This window comes from Podarcis vaucheri, assembly GCF_965113315.1.
Source record: "Podarcis vaucheri genome assembly, chromosome: 12".
NCBI classification, from domain to species: Eukaryota; Metazoa; Chordata; class Lepidosauria; order Squamata; family Lacertidae; genus Podarcis; species Podarcis vaucheri.
Window position 1 is genome coordinate 44868700 of NC_138750.1, and position 22541 is coordinate 44891240.

At 43.7% G+C, this 22541-nt stretch overlaps 2 long non-coding RNA genes across 2 annotated transcripts in view; both read right to left on the minus strand.

Moving 5' to 3' along the window:
• LOC309515731 overlaps nucleotides 1–22541 on the minus strand; it is a 606047-nt gene that overhangs the window by 552367 nt on the left and 31139 nt on the right. The gene's annotated exons all lie outside the window — the stretch shown is intronic.
• Nucleotides 1693–6157, minus strand: LOC309514797. The gene is made up of 3 exons (XR_014212212.1): nucleotides 6003–6157; nucleotides 2965–3045; nucleotides 1693–2316 (listed from the first exon to the last, which is right to left on the minus strand). It is a non-coding gene; the product is annotated as an uncharacterized lncRNA (long non-coding RNA).

The following is a 22541-nucleotide window of genomic DNA, read 5'->3' on the forward strand; positions in this document are numbered from 1 at the left end:
AGAGGTGACTGCATCATGTCCTGTTTGTGAGCTTTCCTAATACATTTGTCTGTGAGGTATTAGAAATAGAATGCTGGACTGGATGAAGTTTGAGGTGAATCAACATGCCAGTTCTTAGGATCATGAATCTGGAGGGGAGCCTTGCAGTCAGCCCGTCTGCTCAGTGGTGGAAATGCAGAGCTAAAATACCGTAAATAAGTGGTTGTTCAGCCTCTGCTTGAAGTCCTCTGGGTGTAAATAAATACAGATCTACTGCCCTTCAAGGCCTATGAGAGGGAACTGCCATTGTTTAAGATAGGTTTGTAGGAGGTAGGAGTTTTAGTGGGGAGCAATAAGTGATAAGTGGTGGTGTATCATTCTGTCTTTTATATATATATATTTTTATTGGTTTTTAAAATAATTTTATACATATTTAACATAACCATTTCAAACATTAAAATACAATGTTCCTTTGAACCTTCGGACCCCCTTTCCTCCTTCCATGGATTCCATGCTTAAAATTAAATTTACTGCATCTTTTACCATTATCCATCTGTTATACAACCATAATTATCATAAATAATTCCACATTACAATGTCATTACACCCCTGCCAAAGATTTTAACTGTTTACAGTGGCCTTTTTAATAAATTACAAATTTACTCCAGTTTTTAAAAAATACTTGATCTTCCTGGTTTTGGATCTTCCCCATCAGTTTCACCATCTCCACATACCCCATCAGTTTCATCTGCCATTCTTCTTTTGTTGGTACTTCTCCTTCCTTCCATCTCTGGGCTGGTAGCATTCTCGCTGCCGTCGTTGCATATATGAAAAGTCTTTTGTCTTCTCTTGGGTATCATTCTGTCTTTTAGGTTTCTCCTGCAGCAGATAATTCCTGGGTTCAGACTAGTACCTGGGAATAGCACTTCATGTGTTTGATGAAATGGACCTTAGTCCACAAAAGCTTATGCCGCAATAAATCTTTTAGCATGTAAGGTGCTCCAAGACTTATTGTTGGTTTTCCTGCCACAGTCTAAAATGGTTACGCCGCTGAAAAATTTAGCAATCGTAAGAGACGTTGGCAGCAAAGAAATTTCAGACTAGTCTTTGGTGGGTTGACAGTCTGTGTGGTCTCCTCCTGTGCAGTGTGATTTGGATAGAGGAAGAGGAGAATGAGCTTACTCAAGTCTTGGCTCAGGTTAGGCCTGAATGGGTGGCCTTGAGTAAGTTGATATTCGTTGGCTTGAGCTCCCCTAGACATCCACCCCACCTGTTGACAGGGACTAATAATGACTGTACCTACCTCGTAGAGTTTTTCTGTGGATTGATGAGGAAATAGAAACATAGGAAGCTGCCTAATACTGAATCAGACCAATGGCCCATCAAGCTCAGAAAGATATATACTGACTGTTCTCCAGGGCTCAGGTAGTGTCTGTTCCCAGCCCCACCCAGAGAGTTTGGGAATTGAACCTGGAAACTTCGGTATGCAAAGCAGATGCGTTATCACATAATGATCCTTCTCCAAAGGGCAAAGAAGTTCTATTTGCTGTCATTATTTTTTATTAGCTTTTCTCAGAAGCCTTTTCAATCTCCAGTCCGTCCCCCCCACAGATGAAAGGAAGTTGACTACAGAAATAACTTCAAGCCCTTACACCCAGTGCAGCCGGCAATCCCAGGACACAACATCAGTGGTTGTGGGCTCCCCACAAGGAACGGATTCCAAGGTGATTTTGAATGCAGATTTTGACATGTAGTTGGCATCCCTCTGTCTCGGGAAACAATGGAGGAGTACACCTTTGGGGGTTGGAAGCTTGCAGTGCCTGCTGTGGCTGTAGAGACCAATGCCGGAGAGACATGTTTTGTTGCAGCTGGGGCAGATGAAAGCGTCTTTGGTTGTGCTGCTGCAGATACACCATGGCATTCCTTCTCTCTGCGCTCCTCCCAGCATTCATTCCAGTGTAGTGTAGTGGTTAAGAGTGGTAGACTCGTAGTCTAGTGAACCGGGTTCGCGTCTCCGCTCCTCCACATGCAGCTGCTGGGTGACCTTGGGCTAGTCACACTTCTCTGAAGTCTCTCAGCCCCACTCACCTCACAGAGTGTTTGTTGTGGGGGAGGAAGGGAAAGGAGAATGTTAGCCGCTTTGAGACTCCTTCGGGTAGTGAAAAAGCGGGATATCAAATCCAAACTCTTCTTCTTCTTCTCCTGTGGTCACTGCTGTGTATACATGGCCCAACTGTCTCCAGGCACTGCATTCGTCTGCAAGGGATTCCCACATGGAGGGGTTGACGTTGCCAGCCTTCATGTCTCACTCGCAGACATCTTTGTAACATGAGTGCCCTGGAATGAGAGATCCTTTTATTCTGTCAGCGGAGGAGTACAAGTCAGACCATAAAAACTGAAACATGAGTTGTTATCTCTCTTCTGTCTTGCTCTCAGCATAAAAGTGAATAGATGTACTCAGGGCTGGTCCTACCATAAGCTGAGTGAGATGCCCACCATGGGTGGCATGGAGTGGGCAGAGCGTTTTGTGTCATGTGAACTGCCCTGCACCCTCTAGGCAATTTTGGTACAATGGGGGGGAGGCACTGTGCTATCACCAATAAGGGTCAAATGCCAGTCCAGTTGGCTTCTGGTGTGTGCAATTTTTTTTGGAGGGGTGGGATGGGAGGGCACCATCTTGTCCTTTGCCTCAGGCAGCAAAATGTCTTGGGACAGCCCTGCACGTAGTTCTATGGTCTTAGAGCTCTCCTCCCTTATTTCCGCAGCTGAGTAGTGTCAGGCCACATTCACACTGTACATTTAAAGCACTATGATATGATCCAGTTCTAGGCCAAAGTCATGTGTTGGGGCAAGTGTGAGCAATCTGTGGCCCTTTGGTCTTATTTCATGCTGGCAGTGGGAGGAGGAAAAAATAAGGGGACCCGACTGATCTGTTTTGCTAGAAACTCTAGTTATAATAATGCTAGGCAACACGCTAATACTTGCAGTGATCCCAGAAGCAGTAAGTTGAGGGCAGGATATGCTGTGGTACAGTTTCCACCTACAGTTTCCTCTTGGCTCCGAGATCTGAAAAAACAACAACACACCACTGAAGGAAAGTTGCTTTGACCATTTTCCACAGCCAAGTCCAGAAGCAAAATTTCTGGAAGCCTTAAAAGGTGGCTCATGACTGTTCTACAGAGCATTCCCCTCCCTCTTGTATGCCTGACGAAGGCTAGCACAGGCTGAGATTCTAGATATAAATATTTTTATTTTGGAAGTCAAAGCGCGCCTCCACTTATTCCATGGCATACATGATTGAAAGATGCTACTGCTCTGGTTCATTTGATCCTCTTCTCATCTCTCCCTGCCACATGCTCTCTGCTTTGAGGTTTCGTTGCATCTTAGCCACATAGCAGGTTTGAAACAGGACCGCTTCCCCCCACTTCCGCTGGGTCTCTTGCGCGGCTGCCTGTTTGACTCCGCTCTGTCACTCTGTTCTCAGCCTTTGACAAATGTGTGAGCAAAAAGTGCACCAGACAAAAGTCAATGCTGGCAATACTTCAAAGGCAGAAGGTGTGCAGACTTAAGATAACAGATAGCAGAGCAAAAGGCCCCAGAATTACTGGAAGAAGTGAGACTTTGTTTCTGGAACCAGCAGTAGCTGGAGAAAAATCAGCTGTATGTTAATAGGAAGGGGAAGGCATCATAGTAGCCGAAGCATGAAAACTGGTGGTTGTCTGAATAAGAGAATCCAAACATGCTACTAAGATGTTCTTTAAAAAAAGAAAAAGGAGATCCTCTGTACAGTGGTATCTCAGGTTACATACGCTTCAGGTTACAGACTCCGCTAACCCAGAAATAGTGCTTCAGGTTAAGAACTTTGCTTCAGGATGAGAACAGAAATTGTGTTCCGGCGGCGCAGCAGCAGCAGGAGGCCCCATTAGCTAAAGTGGTGTGTCAGGTTAAGAACAGTTTCAGGTTAAGAACGGACCTCCGGAATGAATTAAGTACTTAACCCGAGGTACCACTGTATACTAAATCATATAGATTATACCATGGGAAACAAGACATTTTATCAACACGCTGGAGGAGTCTGGACATGTTGCTAAGCCATGCTTTGGAGCAGGGGTTGAGGGCAACCTGTGGACGTTGGCCTGATTTCAACAGCCCTTTGGAAGTTCAAACATTAAATTAGCATATAGCATAGATTTAACACAAAAAAAGCTGTGACAATTTGTTGTTGACAAAGGACAGCTGGACATACAAAGGGCACCATTACTTTCACTAGCTTAAAGAAAGGTAAAGGTACCCCTGCCCGTAAGGGCCAGTCTTGACAGGCTCTAGGGCTGTGTGCCCATCTCACTTAAGAGGCCGGGGGCCAGTGCTGTCTGGAGACACTTCCGGGTCATGTGGCCAGCGTGACGAAGCTGCTCTGGCAAGCCAGCACCAGCGCAGCACACGGAAACACTGTTTACCTTCCCGCTATAAAGCGGTTCCTATTTATCTACTTGCACCCAGGGGTGCTTTCGAACTGCTAGGTTGGCAGGCGCTGGGACCGAACAACAGGAGCGCACCCCGCCGCGGGGATTCGAACCGCCGACCTTTCGATCGGCAAGCCCTAGGCGCTGAGGCTTTTACCCACAGCGCCACCCGCGTCCCCTTCACTAGCTTAGGGCCTCATCAAATCCAGCCCTGCTTCCAACAGATTGCTCCCAAGGTAATGTGGCCCTCGGGGGGGGGGACAGAAAACAACCGCCCACCCCTGATTTAGAATTGTGTATGCAGACTTTGGGAGCACACGGCCTCTCGTATCCTTTCCCCTTGTGTATGGAGGAAGGGGAGCAGAACCTTGAGCCCACAGCTAGAAGTCTGTGGGAAAATGTGGTAGAGGGGAGCAAGTGCTAAGCTGTTAAATGCATTTTTATTTTTATTTTGGTCTTGTGTCTATTTATATGTTTCATGAAAATTATAAACTGCTTGATTTTAAAAACAACACTCAAAGGGGTTTACAAAAGATAAAATAGCAAAAACAAGAAGAATTCAGAATGATACTTTAATCTATACAAAAATTAAAACACTGAAACAGATTAAAATTGCCTCCACTTTCTGAGCCTCTGGGTAGGCTTGTCTAAACAGAAATGTTTTTCGGTGGCACCAAAAGGAGTACAGTGAAGGCACCTGCCTGATCTCAATAGGCAGCGAGTTCCAAAGTGTAGGCTCTGCCACACTAAACAATCAAGTTCTTACAAATCCGTAGCAGGTGTTATGTGGCACCTGTAGTAGTGCCAATGCCACAGTAGGAAGTGAGGTTATGCTTAACCACATGTAATTTGGGTGACTTCATCTTAGATGTAAGGGAAATGTGTCTTTTGCATTGAAAATGCAAGGCTGTTGTTGTTTTTAAATGCAAATAGTTTTAATTGTGGATGCGGCTGAAAACTACCAGGATCTCAACAGATGTAGAAGGGGAGACGTAGTCTTTCCTCCCCTGCTGCAGGAATCCCTCCCTCTGAAGGTGTCCTCTGGCAATGGGATTAAATCTACCATGTGATTTTCATTAATAGTAGTAGCAGCAGCAGGAACAACAACAAAAATCCTTGCTTGTTAAGTGCAACAGATATGTTTAACAAGTCACATCTTGCCTGGCCCTCAGCCTAGAGCACAGACAGGAAACCTCTTTTGGACAGGAACGCTGTGGCCATTGTCATTTCAAAGTGCTACTTGACCAAGGACACGTAAGTCAAGGAGAATATCCTTTCAGTGGCTTCCAGGGAAGGACTTTTCCAGTAAACTGGAAGTTGAGTCAGACAAAAAGATGAGATCTTACACCGGAGAGATTTTACACACACACACACACACACACACACACACACACACACACTTCTGCTAAATAAAGGAGTATTACATAAGCTTCAGTCTCCTGTCCCATCCATTGCGCATATTTGAATATTCGTCCATCTTTATATGCCTCCCACTTTCCTTTCTTGTTGGGAATTGTCTGCCTTTGTGCCTTCAATAGTGTTATGTACTGAAGTTCTCACCCTGGGCCAGCAGGGGAATTCTGTAGATAGTTTTCACTCAGGTCCACATATGCAAATAAGGAATTGACAGTGACGTTCAGTGATTGGATAGTTACGTTGTGTTGTAGTGGAGCTCTATATAAGCAGGCTGGCTGAACCCTTCAGTTCAGTTCTGTTCTGGCCTGTGAATAAAAAAGAGCTATTTGAAGAATCACTGTGTCGTCTGATATGTTCACCCCCAACTTAACAAATAGTTCACCTTTAAGAAACTCCCATCCTTTGGACCCCCTTCTCTTTGAGTATTACCGACCCCGGGATCTCACCCAGTAGTTCCTTAAGCTTTTTGAAATCAGAGCATTTCCAACTACACTCAGCTTTCTCTTGACTCTGTATCATGAAACGCAAGAAGACATGATGACTTCCTCCCAAGGTTTCCAGTACTTCCACTTCATCAGAAGTGTTTCTTCAAGGAAGTGAAGCCCATGGTCCAAAAGCCAAGCCTTTTCGGACGACACTACCTGTGCAGGCAGTGGTTTATCTCCAGTATTTTCCTCTCTCTCTCTGGTCCATGAGGTTCAACAGGAAGGAGTGATGAAAAAGCCACCTGTGCCCCAAGGCCCTTCAGCTTCCCACAAAGAGTCTCATAGTCCCTTACTATATGTTGAAGGCTGTGTCTGGCAGTATCATTTGTACCCACATGAATCAGAAGGAAGGGGTTGTGGTCAGAGGTTCTGTTACCTCCCCACACTCAGTAGGAAGACACCGACAACAACCACACATCTCTTCCTCCTCTGGGGAGTGGCACAAATTGTTCTGTACACTGTACTGTCCACAGCCATCTTGGCATATTCAGAGGTCTTCAGCTGCTGTCCTTGCTTTTCTGGGCCAGAATTGGTTTCTGAGGTGAGGGCCTGGTGTCATCCTCCTTAATCTTTCCTTTCTCTTGCTTCCTTGTGAATTGCACAGAGGAACCTTCCGGCATGGCAGTTACTTTATGCCTGTATGTCATTAAGGATTGTTTGCAGTTTCTATGGTGAGACTAAACCCCCAAGGCTGTGCAATTGCACAAAAGTATTAGTAAGCCTTTTAAAATTATGTCTGACTTAATGTTATCTCTTGAGCCCAGGGGCATGAATAAGAGGATTGCAAGAGAGATAAGTATGCGATAAGTTGTGCTACGGAGTTACAGCATCAGTGTCCAGTTTGCAGGATTTCCAACCGCAAATATTTCAGAAGTGGACAAGCTGTAGCTGTGGATTTTGCCCTTCTCCAAACCAGCATGCTTCTGCGCTGCATCGTGGCACCCCTTATGCTTTTTTTGTGAAGGTTATGGCAGTTATATGCATCTGCCAGAAATCAGAACCCATCTTCAACTTACACCCAAGGCATTGTTTTCTGTACAAGGGAACTGGCTGTGGCTAATGTTGCATCACCTCCACAGCAGTAGCAAAGCCTTGTTTCCTAATACAGTGGTACCTCTGGTTACATACTTAATTCATTCCGGAGGTCTGTTCTTAACCTGAAACTGTTCTTAACCTGAAGCACCACTTTAGTTGATGGGGCCTCCCGCTGCTGCTGCTGCTGCTGCTGCTGCGCCGCTGCACGATTTCTGTTCTCATCCTGAAGCAAAGTTCTTAACCCGAGGTACTATTTCTGGGTTAGCGGAGTCTGTAACCTGAAGCATATGTAACCTGAGGTACCACTGTACATTGTTCTCTGTGTTCAGATCACTTTTGAAATTTAGGAACCAGTCTGTTCTAAGCATTTGGGAGACTGCTTTAGCTGTTTATTTTTGTTGTTGTTGACAAGGAAGAGAGGTAGGGCAGTGGTTACACATGTTTCAAAAACCTGATTTTACCACTCTCATTTGAAAACTTAGGGAACAAACTGTGCTGCCATAATGACTAAGGACTTAAATGAAAATTTTAGGTTAAATTTTAGTGATTAAGATTTAACTTATATATTTTTAACTGCTGCTATATCTGTATTGTCCCTGTTATACCCAATTGCAAATTCAAACGTATCCCTATTGTGTTTTATGATTTCCCTGATATTGTATGTGAGCTGGAACTGGTCTGTGACCGAAATTAATAAATTCAAATTCACCCTCATTTCAACAAATATAATCTCTAATCTCTCAGGGGGGGCACAGACTTCACAATGGTCAGATGTGAGATATGTATTTGTGAGATATGTAATAATTTCCACTGATAATTTGCATTGGTACATATAAGTTGGCATATGATCCTATGCAAATCTGTGCCTTCTTTTGCTCTCTTTTTGGGTGAGATGTTTTCTTTTTGTGTACTTGAGGGGCAATGATATGCAGGGAGCTTTAATTTCAAGGGGCTTTTGAAAGTCTCTTACTATAAAGTTTGTAGCAATGGATCTTCATCCTCATGTAAAACTAATTTTCTCGAACACTTTGAAAACAGTATCAACAGTGCTCAAAATGAAAATAACTATTTCTGGTTTTGAAAATGTGACAATCAATTAATTATTTATTTTTAACTTGCCATGGCTCTTCATTCTCTCATCCATGTAATAATACCAACAAAAAATATTTTAGGGGTGTTCCTAACTTTTCACTGTTATTTTCACTTGTATTTAGTCTAGTGAAACAACGTGGAAGAACATAAGATTCAAATACTAGCCTTGGGAGAAAAACTTCTCGTAGTGAAGGGTTCTGAAAAACATTTATTGCAAGCATTTTTTGTTCATTCACTATTAAATTGTTTCTTGTTAACTTTGGTTTTGATATCCCCCCTGGCTTGCATTTGAATAGAAAATGAGTTGAAGCAATCATGCCTGCTTTTGATACCACTGCTAAATTTGGTTCATTTCCATCTTAAACTCGGCCCCTTTCATGGAGCAATCTGCCATTCCACCCTCCTGATGAAAAGCTGGTTGTGTTTTTGAAGCCACTAAAGATGCTTTTTTTTCCTTGGGCTGATCAAGTTATGGAAAATGGAATGTCGATTTTATGGATTTTAAACACTGGCCAGTCTCTGTGCCTGAACACTTGAAAGAGATGGAACTCTGAAATATTAACACGAAGGCAAAGAGCAAATGAAAAGTGGTTGATAGGACAGAGATTGCAGAAGTTTATCCCTCATTGATTCAGAAAGCAATTAGAGGATAGCCTAAAGATTAACTACCTTCTTGACCTTTCAAGGCCACCATCAGCTGCCCAATGAAGCCTATGCACTGCATAACATATTTTGTTGCTGTTTGTGTCCTGTCTCTCGTAACACTTCATAGTACTGGAACACATGCATACAAAACTCCCAATTCAGCAGAGTTCCTCTTATTAGGGTTTGCATTTAATGAATCAGAACCTACTGCATGAGGACAATTTGAAGGAGGTCCTTGTGCTGTGATTTCACCCATTCAGGTAACACTATAGAAGCTTGTAGAAACTGTATGGGGTTTTAAGATAGTACTTCTGGTGGGGGACGTATCATTCTCCTTCAGAAGTAGTTTGTCCACCTTTTGTCCCCACCCTGTACTCAGCTCTCACCTGTGGCCCGAAGAAGAAGAAGAAGAAGAAGAGGAGGAGGAGGAGGAGGAGGAGGAGGAGGAGGAGGAGTTTGGATTTGATATCCCTCTTTTTCACTACCCTAAGGAGTCTCAAAGTGGCTAACATTCTCCTTTCCCTTCCCCCCCCCACAACAAACACTCTGTGAGGTGAGTGAGGCTGAGAGACTTCAAAGAAGTGTGACTAGCCCAAGGTCACCCAGCAGCTGCATGTGGAGGAGCGGGGAAGCGAACCCAGTTCACCAGATTACGAGTCCACCGCTCTTCACCACCACACCAAGCTATCAGCATTCAACAGCAGCTGGAGAAGGCTAGATAGCATTAGTAACCCACACAAACAACATATTAACAAAGTGCATACCCACCAACCCTGCTGCCAAAAGGGGGCAGGGGAAGAGGGATAAAATAGGGGGAGCAGTGATTTACCAAGAACAAGTACTGGGAAATAGGGGCTATCTCCAGTAAATAGGAACAATCAGAATGTATGCTGCAGCTTGTTTAATTTTGAAAATTAATTTTAAAATTAATTGGTCCCTTCTTGCATTCAGGCTCAGGAAAGATAATCCATGGCTTGAACTTATTCAAAATTAAGCAATTGCATTGGCTACAGTTCCGCCACCCCCACCCCCTCATTTCGCAAGGCAGAAATGCTTGGAAGGTGGTGAAGGCGCTCTCTGAAATTAAAAGTGATTTGGTCGGATGGCATGAATTACCCAGGGGTTCCTTGGAGAAGATCAATCTCATTAAGGTGGAGGGCATTGTATCCTCTTTGGATGTCCCGTCTTTTAATCTTCTGAAAGAGGATTTGAATCAGATGGGAAAGCATTTGAATTGGGTTTACTTGAAATGGGGGGGGGGGTTTGCACTCAGATGGGAGAATAAATTACAGACACTTGGATCAGGAAGGGGATTGGCATTTCCTGGCTCTAGCTGATTGCCCCAAAATCAGTGATCTGAGCTGATGGAGTTGAAAAGAATCAGGATGCTTCATGCTTGAGGAATTCTATCTTTTTGAATTCTGATGCATGCTGACCTGATCTGCACCTCCTGGAATGATGCGTGGATTGGAATGTACCTTTCCTTCAGATTTTTGTACGTCTCTGAATTTTGCAATACAGCTCTTGGCTCATAAACATACACAAATGCATTTTACAAATGCATATCTAAAGATGCACTTATTTTCAGATTTCGAAGCAGGCAGGCAGGCAGACAGACAGACAGATAGACATACTGAATGCAGAAGCAAGCCTTGATACACTCAAAAATCAGTTCCCAAACACCTCCATTTTGGAACACTTCGGCTCCTGAATGCTGAAAACCCGGAAGTAACTGCTCCGGTTTTCGAATGGTTTTTGGAAGCCGAACATGCTACGCAGCTTCCGCTTTGAGTTTCCCTGTTGTACTGAGGCTTCTGCTTTCAGTTTCTGGTTGTCAAAAGTTTTGGAGGTTGAACGGTCTTCCGGAATGGGTTACGTTCAACAACCAAGGTTTGACTGTATGCTTATGAATGAACAAATGTAAAATTAACTGATACACCCTTCCTTAAATCAATAATGCCTTAAGCTACATACACACCATACATTTAAAGTACATCCCACCCACCCCAAAATCATTCTGGGAATTGTAGTTTGCCCCAAACAGAGCTACCGTTCCCGGCACCCTTAGCAAACTGTGGTTCCCAGGATTCTTAGTGATGGTGATGGACTTAAATGATGCTTTACGTGTATCGTGTGTATGCTGCCTTAGCTGCAAAGATCCTTCAGAGGAAACTCCTTGGAAGATGGATTATTATCTCTTCAAGGGTGAGGAACTGCTTTGAGACCCCTGGAGCCTTTCCAAAGTGCACTTCCTGCCATCTCCCCTTCTGTGGAGATACTTTTGAAGCAGCTGGCCAGAGAGCTCTCCTATTGCAACTTTGGCTGGAGGGACATCTCTGTGAACCAGATGGTTTTCCTTCTCCAGACAAAAAGAGGGCTGTAGCAGGAGATACCCTTCGAGTGTGTATGTGGGTGTATCCTGTTTCCCTCCATATTGCGACAAACTCCAAATAGTTTCTGCCATGGGGAGGGAACTCCTTCTTGTCTCACAGTAGGACACAGTCGTGCTTTTATTTTGATTGCGTATGATCTGACTGTGCTGTTTTGTTGTTTGAGGTCAGCTTAAAGCCCACACATTTGCTTTGGTATTAGGACAATTAATTCTATCGCTACTTTACAATCTGGCTGCTCCAGTTTTGAGGGATTACTGGTGTTTTCAAGCTAAGATGCTAGTTTGAATATCTGTACATATTCTCTGAAATTGTTTGTTGAATTGTGTGTTTCTTGACCCTCGTCTTGGGAAACCTAGCAGGGGAGTTAAATATAATTTGGATGGCCAAATATAATTACAACAATGGTTCTTGCTTTCCTCTTCCATTCAGGCCTCCCACAAGCGTCTGTCAACTAGTTTAGGGTTCACTTAGCTCGTAGGTGAGGGAGCTATGGTCCTCCAGATGTAAGACTCCAACTCCCGTCAGCCCCAGGCAGTATGGCCAATGCTCAGGGATGATGGGAGTTGTAGTCCAGCAACATTTGGAGGGCCATAGGTTCCCTACCCCTGGGGTGAGAACTTTGTGTTTCCAACCTGCAGATGAAGGAGGGTGCATGTGCTGTGGGTCAAACCTTGATTACTCATTCAGACTGTGAAAGTGCAAGTAATTCAAAAGTTTTATTGAACAGGGTTATTATATTCAGCTCCCTAACAGAGCTGAGTGAAAATGCCTGCTTTTCCTCAGCCACATTCAAAGGCTGCAAAAGTGGGGGATTCTGACTATTAAGGAGGCGCGTGGGGTGAATGTCCAAGGCAAGGGAGCTCAAAATTCATTGGCATTCCTCCTTTCTCGCCAGGATGCTGGGTAGCATTTTCATGCTCCAATAATACCCCCAAATCACTCTACTTCATAACACTGGAGTGACTGGCCCAAGGTGACCCAATGAGCTTCATGGCCAAGTAGGGATTTGAACCCTGGTCTCCCAGGTCCTGGTCCAGAACTCTAACCACCACACCACTCTAGCTCTCGGTTCACCAGAGCTTCCTACTGCAGTCAAACTGGACACTATGAATAATGGCTTTCAAACATGTCAAGAACTTTCAACCATGGCTTTGTATTCTGACTCGCTAGGAAACCACTAGCCACGGAGTCCTGGTTTGGAAGCAACGGGAAGCTGTGACAGGCTGCTTCCTGCTTTGTTTCTTGGCTTGAGTTAAGGGAGGACTGAAGCAGGGGCAAAGGGACTGCATAGAACTGAATGAAGCTTGTGCATGTTCCAGTTTATTAAGCTGAGATCTGGTTGTGTGAACACAACCCGTATGCTCGGCCCATCCCCAGCAGGATTCTCAGCACCTCGGATAGCTCCGAGTGCACAGCTTACTTAGTGTAGTGGCGAATTCAGAAGTGCAGGCTACCTTCATGATGCTCACAGCCACACCCTTCCTAAGATTATACAACCTTCCAAGGCAGAGCATTCAAAGCTTTTCTTGTTGGTGACACACTTTTTAGACATGCAGCATTTTGGGGCGCAGTAATTCAGTTTTACTAGCAAATCGATGAGCCACCCATTCCCTTTCCAGCCCCCGGAGGAGTGTGGGGAGCATTCATGTGACACACCTACACACTACAGCCACCACATTAACATGCTGCAACACACAGTTTGGAAAGGTCTGTTCTAAGGTTATACAGTAATCTTACAGTTATACAATTTTAAAATAATTAAGAGATGTATTGCAACAATGAATGCAGGTCTCCATGTATTGCCTTTCAGCTAGATCTACTATTTTATGTGCACGTGCATTGGCAAATGCTTCCAAGTGAGCCAATATCTGCTTTCAGACAAGTTGTGTTTTCCATGATGTTCCATTGTACATAACAGATTTTGCACACCATTCTCATAACTGAAGCACCTTGTGCTTTTCATTTTCCTAAATGCTTAGCTTTGAAGAATAATGGGGATAAGAATCTCCCCTGATTGGGCAATTGTAGGACACTGGAGACAGGGACCCAAATGAATAAGTGGTCTTCAACAACCATCTCCACCCCATGACCCTGGACCACAACACCACTAGAGGTTGACTGAAGCCTTACAAGTCTTTTTGTCCAGATTGCCCCTCTCTCAGCCTGTGGTGTGGACCTCACCCTGGCCTGAAGGTGACTGCTTTTATTCTTCTGTGTGGGTTGACACTGTTGAGCAGGCATTGTGGAGTGGGAGGCATTTGGCTTCTTCTTGGTGAAAGGCCTCTTTGAGGCTCCTAGTTCAGGGTCTGCAGGCTCACAACCAACAGCCTTGGAAACAGAAACCTACTTCTGCTTCTCATCCAGCTGTTCAGCAGCTCAAAACTCAAAACCAGCTTCTCCTCCTCCATCTCTAAGCCTTGGTTATCACTTGATGCTGGGGCCATGACACCCTATGCATCAGTACAACACACAGATAGACTTTCAGGGGAAACCCCACTGCTTGTGAGATGCTTGTGCCTTGCCAGTACTGTACCCCCATGTCTGAACTTTGGGGGAGGGATGCCTTGCCTGCAGCCGGGTGAATCCTCTGCCACCGTGACACTCCCACTTTGCAGCACTTGCAGCTATAAATGACCTTTTCTGTCATCCAGGTCCTTTAAATTATGTGTTTTTGGGGAGGGAGGAACTGGGTTCTCAATTATTGATCTGTGACCTATTGCATACCTGTGTTGCCAATTGGTTTTGTTTGTTTGTGGAAAGTTCTCGTGTTGCATGTTACTGTTTATGTTGTTGCGTTTAAGTCATTTATGTTAATTATGAGATCCAGCACCGAGGGCCATCTGGTGGTTCCCTCATTACGAGAAGTAAGGTTACAGGGAACCAGGCAGAGGGCCTTTTCGGTAGTGGCGCCTGCCCTGTGGAACGCCCTCCCAGCAGATGTCAAAGCAATAAACAACTATTTTACTTTTAAAAGACAACTGAAGGCAGCCCTCTTTAGGGAAGTTTTTAATGTCTGATGCTGTACTGTTTTTAATATTCAGTTGGAAGCCGCCCAGAGTGGCTGGGGAAACCCAGCCAGATGGGCGAGGTATAAAGAATAAATTATTATTATTATTATTATTATTATTATTATTATTATTATTATTATTATTATTATTATTTATCTTTGTTTCTGTGAGCTGGGCAGAGCCACGCAGAGAATGCATTGCGGGGAAATAAATGAATGCATAGGATTGAGCCTGCAGAGTGACCAAGTATAAATTTTGAACGAGGCATAGAAAACATTGCTCATCCCTTCTCAAAGCTAAAGACTAGTTTGGTATTAAGCAGCATATAATATATGAAATTAACAAAAACTTTAGGAATTTCCTTTGTAAGGGATGTGATCCAATATTCTTGATGCCCTTTCCTGTGTCATAGGTCATCCCTCCACCTCACTGCCCCCCCCACTTCTTTCCAGAAAGACTACACTTCCCATTCCTATAATTGTGTAGAATTTCCTGTAAGGCAGCCCTTGTACGGAGCAGAAGAGGATCAAGTCTTCTGTGAATCTAGGAGTACAGTGTGTACGCCCAGAGGTGCCAAAAATACCAGGCAGGAGTAGAGGCAGCACAGTGTTTACAGCCATGTTCTTGGGTAACTTGTATCACATTTATAGTATCTTCATAGCTCAACTGTAATGTAATAAAAACAATTCTGAGCTTCTGTTATTTGATATTGGAAATTTTCATATTTTGTTTCCACATGTCAGATCTTTGGAAAGAATAATATATGCTCCAACTGTCTCTATTTACCAGGGACAGGGCCTATTTTCAGTGACCTGGTAAATCAGTTTGTCTCTATTTTTGTCCTTTGGAGATGCCTTATTAAAATGTTGCCAGTGAGTTGCTTGAGTTGCCATTCTTCAGAGTTCCACTCCCTCTGCAAACTCTCTAGAAATTAAAACTCAGAGCAGGGTAGTAGATGCATCTTGTCCCTAGAGCAAATGCATGGCATTAGTTTGCAAATGAACATTGAAGAAGCACATTCAGTGCAGATGGTTAAAGAAAGATTGTGTCCAGTGGAGAGCAAGTCCTGTGAGGAAAGGTTGAAAGAGTTTGGTATGTTTCATCTCAAGAACAGACTATTGAGAGGTGATATAGTTTGAAGGGCTCTCACACTGATGATGGAGCAAATTTGTTCTTCCGAAGGTAGCACCCAAACTAGCAACTTGGATTTTGACTAACCGTTAGGAAGAGCTTCCTGACGGTATGAGTTATTTAACAGTGAAACAAAGTGGTGGGCTTTCTTTCTTTAAGGGTTTTAAGCAGAGACTGGATGGCAACATATCAGGGATGCTGTAATAGTGAGCTTCCTGCATCACCACTGGGTTAGACTAGAGAACCTTTGAGGTCCCTTCCAACTCTAGGGTTCTGTCCAATGTGTTGCTTGCCATTTTAAATACTGCAGCTGGTGAGGCTTATTTTGAGCTGTTGGTAATACGTTGTAAGATTATTTCATATTCCCAGTTTATTATTGTGCTTAACCTAAAGAGCAAACCACTTTTTGACTTTTAAACCAGTGGACAGGCTACTAGAGTTTAAGCATTATTATTTGTGGGCAGTGGTGTGAGGTAGGAGAATATTGCTGTTACTCGTGTGTCCCTGTTTTCATCTATGGCATGTTGGAGGTTCTGCCAGGAACTAAAATCAACCAACAAATTCCAGTAAACTGTATTTATTCAAGGTGGAATCTACACACATATTAAAAAACTGTGAAAATGCATTTAGAAAAAAATAGTTTTGAAAAATACATTGAATTTGCCGTAGCTCACAGTCGCCATCTAGTGTCAGCTTTACCACACACTTACTTTATTTGCAGCTGTATAGCTGAGTCCCCAATCTCAGCTGAAGGTTTACAGTGCAATGCTATACACATCAACTCAAAAGGAAGTCCCATTGAGTTCAATGGATCATTCTCCCACGTAAGTGAGTACAGTATAGGATTGCAGCCTTATTTAACTGATCAAAGCTGGACTATAAGGCTGAGTGCTGTGGGGAAGGTGGTAAACTGTCCATGTTTGCTCAGTGTGGCTCCTTTCTCTTGTTACACTTTGAATTTAATTTTAATGCGAACATATGGAAAGATTGCAGGCAGGAAGAACATTAAAAAGTGTTTTTCATTCATGTGGTTGAAGGAAAAGCCAGCTTGCAACACCTCAGCTTACTGTCCCAGCATCTCAGCTTACCCCAGCTCCTGAGCAAGAGGAACTCAAGAGTTGCAGGTTAATTTATATGTTAGAGGAGGCAACTTTCAGCTTCACTATCCAGTCACCACTGAACTCAAGCCAATTTCCCCTTAGAGTGCATAGCATAAAAGTGTGATCTGGCACAAGGGTGAAAGATCCTTGGATTGCCTATGGTCAAACCCTCCAAATTAAGCAGCTTTATTAAGATTAGGGGTGGAAGTATAAAGGATGAAAGGGGGAGAGGATAAACAATATGATTTAAAGAGGAGTCTCAAACTTACTTTCAAAGACCACATTAAATAAAGGTATGGTCACATATACTTGGTTTTGACACTTGGGGCATGGCATAGCCAATATGTAGGCAAGGATCACACAGAGAAATGGTCCATTGGCACCTTTCAGCAGCCTGGGAAGTTGGAAGTAAAAGGTGCAAACTAGGAGATAATTCCAGTCTACTTCTGGTATGGAGAACCACTAGGGGAAATTCCAGTCTGTGTGCATGGAGGATGTTTGACATGTGACAGGTGGGTTGAGAAAACTAGGCCGTTGTGCCAGGAACATTGTGCTTTTCTTCGTTGCAGTAAGATACAATGACCTTGTTCTATCAATGAGTGTCAGGATTATGGGCTCTCCCCCTCCCACGGTGCAGCATCAGGGAGGTGATTAAAAGTTTTTCACTCCGGTTTTTAATGAACCATGGTTAATTTTTATGACATTGACCAACCATGGTTAGCCTTAACCATGACGTAGGGAAGCAAGCCAACTTCAAAACATGGTTTATGAAGTTGGAATGTTTCTCTAAACCATAGTTCATAGAAACTACAGTTTCAGACAAAACAAAAACCATGTAGAAGAGGTAATGAGGGAGCACCTGGACTCAAGGTTTTGCACACAACACTCAACCATAGTTTGGTGTTATTTCCAGACCGGATCTATGCAGAATGGTGGCTCTTCCACTAGCTTTGCTTTGTTCCTTTTCTTCTGTTCAGTCCCTCCCTCCCCATTTTGCTGGCTGTACGGCTTTGCTGGGCCTGTTCACTGCCTCGGAGTCCCCTCTGTGGGCACACGTGGGCACACACAGGGGCACACCGGAGCGCCCATGCCCATGATTTCCAGCATCTGCATTTTTGGCGCCACAGAAGCAAGTCCCCATGTCACGCTGCACCAGTTTAGCGCAGCATGTGGGGACTCACTGAGTGGGTGGCTCGGTTTGGGGGTGGCTCGTGGGCCAGTAAAACGACCCCCATGGGCCACTTGTGGCCCATGGACCTTAGGTTGCCAACCCCACTTGTTGAAGTAGGACAAAGAGTCTACATTGCTATTTGCAGAGACTTCCTGTTTGGGTCCCTGTTTGGGGCCCTAGCCACTGTAAGCAGGTTAGAAACAGTAAACAAACAAAATACCATTAAAACGAAATCACAATCTAACACAGCAACATATAAGTATATAAACTGAATAAAACAGAAACTTAGAAGATTTCAACATGTAAAACAAGGTCCAGTCTTATGAGTCAGGAATAGCCTGGGCAAAGCGATATGTCTTTGTAAGACATCTAAAGTAACTATTGGTTGCTGCTTCGCATATGGCAGAAGGAAGAGCATGATACGGTGCAAGAGCAACAGCAGACAATGCCCATTTCCGGGTCACCACCCTATGATATTCTGTTGGATGCAATGCCTGAGTAGAATTTCCCCAGCTGATCTAAATGATCTAACTGTTCAACACAAGGCTAAGTGGTTTTGAGTTCTCTTTTGTTCACTTCAAAATGAAATAAAACTATATGAATTCTATCCATTGGTTTTTAAAACAAACAATAAATAAACCAATAGAAACAACCAGAATCCTCTTCAGCCCATAACCAATGCAGAGTTGCTCCTAACCAATCTTCTCCTTTTTCCATTAGCAAAACTGATGCTTACTGCCAGCTCTTTTTTTATATAGTTTTCCTTTAGGCTTCTCTCCACCCCCCCCCTCCCATGTCATGCGAATCTGGTGTTCGGTTCCATACCTGGAACGACTCCAGGTACTCATAAATTAATTAGCGGTCGCTTAGAATTTTAGCTCTCCTTCCATTTCCACTACTCTGATGGTGAATGGCATCTCCAGCCGTTTTCTGAAATCCCATAGCAGTCCTAGATTCTCTGACTTTTTGCGCTGAGGGAGGGGGGGTGGATAGGGAGAAATATGATGAAATAATTTGAATGCATACAAGTGGAGGAGGTCACTGTGCTTTCTAGTCTTCTTGAGCCAAAAGCATCTTTGCAGCACACAAAGTCCTTTCTGTCTTCCCCTGTTGCCGTGTGTGCTGCTTATCATTGCCCTGGTTCATTCAGATTGGGATATGCGATGGGTGGGGAGGAAAAGATTGGGGGATGTGATCATAGAATTGTAGAGTTGGAAGGAACCCCCAAGGGTAATCTTGTTCAACCCCTCAGTGCAGGAATCCTGCCCACAGACATCCCTGGCCCCTGGCCCATTGCATCACTGGGAGTCAAAGCACCAAAATACACAGGGAATATTCATCACCCTTGTTTTGGGTAGGCGGGCAAGTGGATGTGAGTGGGTGGTTGCTATAGCACATGGGTAGGCAAACTAAGACCCGGGGGGGCGGATCTGGCCCAATCACCTTCTAAATCTGGCCCGCAGACGGTCTGGGAATCAATGTGTTTTTACATGAGCAGAATGTGTGCTTTTATTTAAAATGCATCTCAGGGTTATTTGTGGGGCATAGGAATTTATTCATTCCCCCCCCAAAAAAAATATAGTCTGGTCCCGCACAAGGTCTGAGGGACAGTAGACCGGCCCCCTGCTGAAAAAGTTTGCTGACCCCTGCTATAGCATAACTGGTTGTCTGTCTAGACTAATGTTGGAAATCTCCAGCAGCAGTACACAAATTATAAGCAGCATCCTCTAGTGAGATGGTACTGAAAGAGTGGTTGGTGCAAATGGTGTTTATAGGTGGGCGAGCTACAAGCATAACTCTGGCCAGAGAGATCAACAATCCTGTGAGGTAGTGTGTTAGAATGTGGGGCTGGCGCTTGGGGTAGATCTGAGTTCGATTTCTCCTTCAGTCATGAGGTTTACTGGGTGACCTTGGGGCAGCCGCCGTCTCTCAGCCTCGCCTACCCCACAGAGTTTTTCCGAGGATAAAAATGGGAGAGAGGGGAACCATGTGCACAGCTTTCCAGATCCTTGGAGGAAAGTCAAGATATAATTAAACACAATAAATAAATAAAGCAACCCTCTGAGGCTGCAATGCAGAGATGCATCTGTGAGGACTGCTTATATATGTGTGCATTGGCTCCGCTGACGTGCTTGTACTGTATTTCTTTATAAACAAAGCAAATATTACAAAGAATGTCCCAGTGTCCTCCCATCCAGAGGAAACAAAACAAGCCCCTTTTTAATTGTTTAACTGTTCAGGGCTTAGGAGAGAAATGAGCAAGTAGTATCAGTACTTAATGTATGTCAGTGTCCCATATGGTGGTCAGGAAAGGTTAGTCCACATGCTGACCTATATGCAGTGTCTCGTTCCAGTGCAGCCTCTGCCTGGGCCATACAGTGCTGCCATAGAAACATATGGCACATACAGACTGGTGAATAGTTTAAGAGCCTTTAAAATGTTGCACTGGCTATGGGTGGTGCCTACATGGGCAAATGCCTTTTGGCAGCCTGCATAACGGCTGCTGTTGCATTTAAATTGGCCCTTATTTGATGCTATGTTTGCAGCTTGGCTTTTTGATACTCAATGCCTTTGAAATGTTTTTGTTGGCTGGAATACAGATTGCAGCCACAAGTGGTATCCACCTGGTAAGATGATCATCCCCATAAGATTTGGATTTCATTAAACTTTATGCATGTAATTCATTCCAGAGCCAATAGTGGCATATATATTTTAAGGAAGGGAAGGGGGGAGCTTTGGGCTGCAGGCCTGTGACCAATCAGAAATAATATGTGGGACTCGTATGGTATTATTAATTATTATTATTATTATTATTATTATTTTATTATTATTATTTATTGTTGTTGTCTTGATGATCTGCTTCTTCTTCACCATGTTGGCATATTTATTTGCTGGTCCAGTTAATAAAGGAAGGCATAGCAGCGCTCATAATTCTCCTCTCATTAATGGCAATCTGATTGCACAGCAACTTTTTAAAAGAAAATCTATGGCATGTTAATACAAATAATGATAATTAGTCAAGCCTGTTTCCTCCAGCTCTTTAAATCCAGAGGAAGCTGAGTCATAGAATTGTTACAGTAGAAACTCTGTTCTCCAAGGGCTTTTCAGTTCCAGCAACTCAGCACTGCTCCTCCTATCAGATCCTGAAGTGTGGCTTGACAATTCTAAAGAAACTCAATTACAACCTGTGCAGCATGTTTCAGAACACATGCTCATTAGGTCTTAGACCCAAGTGGATGCATGAAGTGTTGTATCGTGGAGGAGCTAATTTAGGGTTGCCATATTTTGAAGAGCAGAAAAGAAGACACATTTGAGAACTTATACTTTTAACTATGGATCGCTGTGACGACTCTCATTTTACATACCCATGAAAAAGAGGACATCTAATTCCCCTAATTCCCCTTAAGTACAACCTAGCCTCAACATTCCCCCATTCCTCTCGTCCTTTGGCCTAGGAGGTCAAACCCTGATGCAGGCTTGTATTAAAAGCCCAGCCAGAGATCTCCATGACACCCAATTAGGAAACCTGTGAAGCTATCAGCACCTTCAGCTCAGGAATCGCAATTCAGCTGACAATGTGGGACTGCTGCTTTAGGCCATATATTCCACTGCATCCATTTACTTGAAAATCCCAAGTTTCATTGATTCCAATTAAACTTTACTTCCAAGTAAGACTGCAGTCTTCACTAACACCTGAAGAAATATTGTTGGGGCCATCTGCTACATGTATTTGCAGCACACGGTGTGAGGACACATAATGCAGCTGCCTCCCCGAAATTAAAAAGGATGGGTCATTTCTTGAATGGGAGACACACATGCCCAGAACCTCATGTGTGCTTCCTTCAGTTCCAAGATGGCAGAACGTGGGTGGGTGTAAATGGAATAGTATTTAAACTTAAATCAGTGTAAGGTCCTTTGCACATTAAACAAATCTACATATTATTATATTTCTCTACACAAAGATTCCTAAGACCTGCTGTGATATTACCACTAGAAACCATAGGATCAATACCTTACTTTTCAGAACCACAAAACTCCAAGCATTGCCTCCAAGCATTTATGATTCTTTTACTCATATTTGTATCCCACCCTTCCTGCATTGAGCTCAGGGTTGCATACATGGCTGAAAGATCTTCCAGATGACCTTTAGTGAACCTTCTTCTTTATTTGTTTGCATGGAGGGTATAAGGGTTATATAACCCAATGCCATCATTATTCCACTTTCCAGTGCATTTCCCCATCACTTTTCAACGGCAAAAAGTATGAGGTGGGGATTTTGTGGGGAGATTGGGTAAGGAGAGATGCAGGGGTTGTTGTTTTTTGTGCAACAGCACCAAATCCACTTTAATTGTGCTGCCTTAATTTGCTGGTATACGGTTCAATCATACCCGTGAAATAGCAAGAGTGAAAGTGGCCTGGGTTTATTTATAGAATTGATAAGCTGCCCTTTAGCACAATCTCCCATGATTAAAATACAATACAATTATAAGAGCCAACAGTGAAGCAACATAAACAGATGCACAGCAGCATGAATCTAATGAGCCAAGCCAAACCATAAGATCCCACTTTATTAAGTGCCACAATAGGCTGTGAGAGGACCACCAGGTCCATAGTGTTTCCTGA